This window comes from Lactuca serriola, chromosome 1 (assembly GCF_051521515.1).
Source record: "Lactuca serriola cultivar US96UC23 chromosome 1, Lser_US96UC23_V15, whole genome shotgun sequence".
NCBI lineage: Eukaryota > Viridiplantae > Streptophyta > Magnoliopsida > Asterales > Asteraceae > Lactuca > Lactuca serriola.
The window spans coordinates 79,674,533-79,678,979 of NC_136408.1; the positions used below are offsets into that span (position 1 = coordinate 79,674,533).

Sequence of the window (4,447 nt, forward strand, 5' to 3'; positions counted from 1 at the left end):
TGGTTCCACTTGAAGATGATCCATCAAGGGTCTTACCCTTGGTACCCTTCGAAGGGCTCTTTCTCTTCTTTCCTTTGCCTTGCCTGATTGCCAAGACAGGGGTCGCGGTAGGAGTAGGAGTGGTAACAACCGATATACTCTTACGACCACTTTCCACAGTCTTCAAGAGTCCTTGAAGTTTTCTAAGTGTAACTTCCTCCTTGTTTATGCGGTATGTCATACGGAATTGATAATAACACGAAGGTAAGGAGTGAAAAATCATTTCAATTGCCAACTCCTCAAGGAAGTTCACATTCATTTTCAACAAACGGTCCACATACCTTTGCATTTTCTGCATGTGGCCCGTGATGGGTTCACCATCCTTCATCCGGGTTGTTATCATGGAGGAGATGATATCATATCGCTCTTGACGAGCACTATGATGGTAGTGGTCCATCAAATCCTGGTGCATCTCAAAAGGATAGTAGTCCTCATAGGACTTTTGGAGCTCGGCTGTCATTGTGGCCAACATGATACATGCCACTTTGGTAACATCTCTTTCATGTGTCTGATATTCAACGATCTGCTTAAGAGTAGCAGACGACTCAAGTTCCTTAAGCTCCTTGTTGAGGACATATTCCTTGTCCTCATACCGAGTGATCGTCCTGATGTTCCTGATCCAGTCCATAAAGTTGGATCCATCAAAGATGACACTCATACAAAGGTTCATGAGAGAGAAGGAGTTGGTAGGGTTTGAGCCAAAAGCAGCATTGTTGGAAGACATCTGAAAAGAAGAAAGACAAGTTTAGATTAGATTAAAGATAGTCCTTAATAAAACACCCAAATGTAATATTAAGGCTAGGACCTAACACAATATTTTATAACTTAGAAGAGGGATATCGTAATCCAAGTTATAAAATATTTTGAAGGTGGGTGAATGACGGTTCACCAATTTCCACCATGAAAAACGAAATAAATTATTAGGTTTTAATTGGTTTTGAAACTCCTAGATTCTTTGAGATTCATTGAACTTTTCAATGGCATGTTTCAATCTCGAATGTGCCCTTCAGGGTTTGTGACTGGGATGCCGAGGATCACAAAACAAGGTGTGAAGTAACCATGCAAATTACTTGCTACCCTTAATATTTACCCCTCAATCGATGTGCCGGTTAACCACATACGCTTCATTGATACTATGATAAACATTAAGTTACCCTTTTCCTACCTTGTTAAGTTTAGGTTAGTGTGCCGGTTAACCACATACTCTCCACTAACGACTTAATCAAAGTGCAAAGTGTAATTTCATGGGTTAGCACCTTATTCGCATTTTCCTTAAAGTAACTAAGATTGGGAATTTATAAAAACATTTAGTTACTTTATATTAATCATACTTTTAATGAAGATTTAAAGTCCATGTGTTACCCGTTCGGCTAACGAACCTCCACCGATCAAGGAAACGGTGGGTGAGAGTGGACACCCATTAAGCTGCCATTTTATAGGCCGCAACCTTATACCTACCTTATAGACCGACTTTGTGAATGAGGCCTACTAACGGTAAAATGACTTATTCTTATACATATATAATTATTATTAAGCATATAATATTATAAAGTATAAGGGTTGAATTTTAACTTTTAAAATTCTAGGGGTTTGGAACTAAAGTTTTTAAAGTTACTTTACATGTTCCAAAACTTGAGGGCAAGTTTTGTAACTTTCAAAACTTTTCATCTTTCATAATTGATGAGTTAATGGTTTATTAAAGGGATAATGACTTAGGAGGGTAATGAGGTTTCCAGTTTGTCCGTATTAGGTCACTAAGGTTTTTTTTTTGTGCGTATTAGACCAATATGGTTGTTATTACCGTTTAGAAATAGTCATTTTTACCGGTTAAAACCGGTAAAAAGGACTATTTCTAAACGGTAATAACAACCATATTGGTCTAATACGCACAAAAAAACCTTAGTGACCTAATACGAACAAACTGGAAACCTAATTACCCTCTTAAGTCATTAACCCTAATTATTTAGAAAACATGCTTACTAATCAATGTGACTGACTTGTTTGACTGAAAATAGTTGCTTCCATTTAAACTTATTTCACAACCCTTCCAGAACTTCTAAGTCCAAAAACTCATGTGATTGATGATCTTCATTACATAAATATGCAACATTTTATCAATAACTTCTTTTTTGTCATTTAAATGTTTACATGACCACATCCATATGTACAAATACAATCTCACTTTGATACCTTCAATCAATGTCTACATTTGATAACGAATGGAAATGTAAAACCACAAATGGTTGAAGACATCAACAAGAAGATCACCCTTGCTAGCCACAAATGGTTGAAGGAGACTTTATAAAAAGAAAGATCACCCTTACTGACAGGAAAAGTAAAAAACTTAAAGGAGACTTTATAAAAAGAAAGACCACCCTTACTAGCCACAAATGGTTGAAGACATCAACAAGAAGATCAATCTGACCATGGAATCCACATGTTGTCTGATCATGACTTTAGTAGATGAACTACCGAAACGTAAGAATTGCAATTGAACTCTATTAGCATTTCAAAATGGAATTAGGGTTCCAGAGAAGACGACGAAGGGTTTAAATTTTTTTTTTGGATCATTTCTCGATTTGTATGTGTCATCCTTGCACAGGGGCCATGCTAATCTTCTTTGTATCGTTCCAATTTTATCGGATGTCCCCAAAGGGACGACTGTAGATGAATAGCTTCACCATATAGAGGAGTAGCAGGTTATATGGGATGAGGCGAGTTCTAAACAAACTAGTTTACTGTTGATGGTCATATATTCTCAATGTCTTTAAATTTAGGGTTAATGACTTAGGAGGGTAATTAGGTTTCCAGTTTGTCCGTATTAGGTCACTAAGGTTTTTTTTTTGCGTATTAGACCAATATGGTTGTTATTACTGTTTACAAATAGTCATTTTTACTGGTTAAACCTGGTAAAAGGACTATTTCTAAATGGTAATAACAACCATATTGGTCTAATACGCACAAAAAAAACCTTAGTGACCTAATACGGACAAACTGGAAATGAGAGACTTTTCATTTTATGTAACCTATGTGTTCCTTTAATGGACTTTAAAATAATGACTTTTGGTAATCCATAACTTGAGGACAAATTATGGATTCCATTAAAACACATAGTCATCAAGAATAAAACTAACAAGCAAGTTACAAATAATTGTTATGATCTTCTAAACTCATAAGTTCATGAACATGCATATCAACAATTTCAAGAATCATAAATTAACCATATAAAACTTGAAATTTTGATAATAGCTATTGAAAATGGATTATCATAACCATTACAGCATCTAAAACAAGTTTTATAACACTAAAACAGTTTAGGGTAATGTTTTCTAGTCCATTTCCAGCAGCAAAACTCAAAAATTTGCATTCTGGGGCTCCTACTCGTCGAGTGCATGAACCTAATAGATGAGTAGGATGAATTTACTCATGGACTCGTCGAGTCACTCCATGTACTCGGCGAGTTCATGCTGCAGAATGCAAAAAACTTGAGTTTTTTCAACAATTTGCATCAAGTATCAAATAAACAAGCCTAGGCTCTGATACCACTGAAGGGTTTTGAGCATTCTAACACTCCTAAGGTGTACATGCAACCCTAGAAACCTTGGATCTATGTTTTATTATGATATATGCAAATTTGCTTTTCCAAGGTTTTTAACCTAACTAGCATGACATGGGGAACTTTGAAAACTTAATAAGCTAGTAGAGCTACATACCTTTTAGTATTGGTTGATTGCTTGGAGTTTGAGAGCCTAGCACCAATAATGTGGATGCGTCAAATAGAAGTCACAAATCACCACAAACCTTGGAAACTTGGGAGAATAGTAGAACTCTTCTTGAAATCGGCCCACCCTTGTTCCACACAAAACTAGTTCCATTTCAAGTGCCAAGGACTCCTTTATATAGTGTGGTGGATTGTGGTTACATCCATGTAAACCGTAATACCCATGAGCCTTCATTTCCATGAGATCCATGGGTTAAAGCTCCATGGAGTATCCATGGACTTACCATGCAAGTCTAACCCATTTTAAATAAGCAATTAGCCCACACTGTATAACTACAAGAGTCCATATTTAATTAGTCACACTTTTGATCACTAAATTAATTCTAAATTAATTTTAGATCAATACTAATTAAATAATATTATTTCTTATTAATATATTAGAACTTATAATATATTAATAAATAATAATTTATACTATTCTCAAAAGATTATACATATAAATTATTCGGGTGAAGTGCAACCCAAATGGACCATGCCGGGTCGGGTCAAGTAGATCTCAAATATAATTATGGACTTAGACACCTTATCCAACACTTCCATTGTCCAAACCCCTAAATCTTGACCAAAAGTCAAAAGATCAATAAAATTCAACTACCCGACACATACGTTGGGCGTACACTTCTCCTA

The 4,447-nt window shown here is 35.7% G+C and overlaps 1 non-coding gene across 1 annotated transcript; it reads right to left on the reverse strand.

Annotated features, from left to right (window-relative positions):
• Positions 1-2,595: 2,595 nt before the first annotated feature.
• On the reverse strand, positions 2,596-2,698 carry LOC145080622 (U6 spliceosomal RNA). Its single transcript, XR_013695220.1, has one exon. It is a non-coding gene; the product is annotated as a U6 spliceosomal RNA (small nuclear RNA).
• Positions 2,699-4,447: the final 1,749 nt, after the last annotated feature.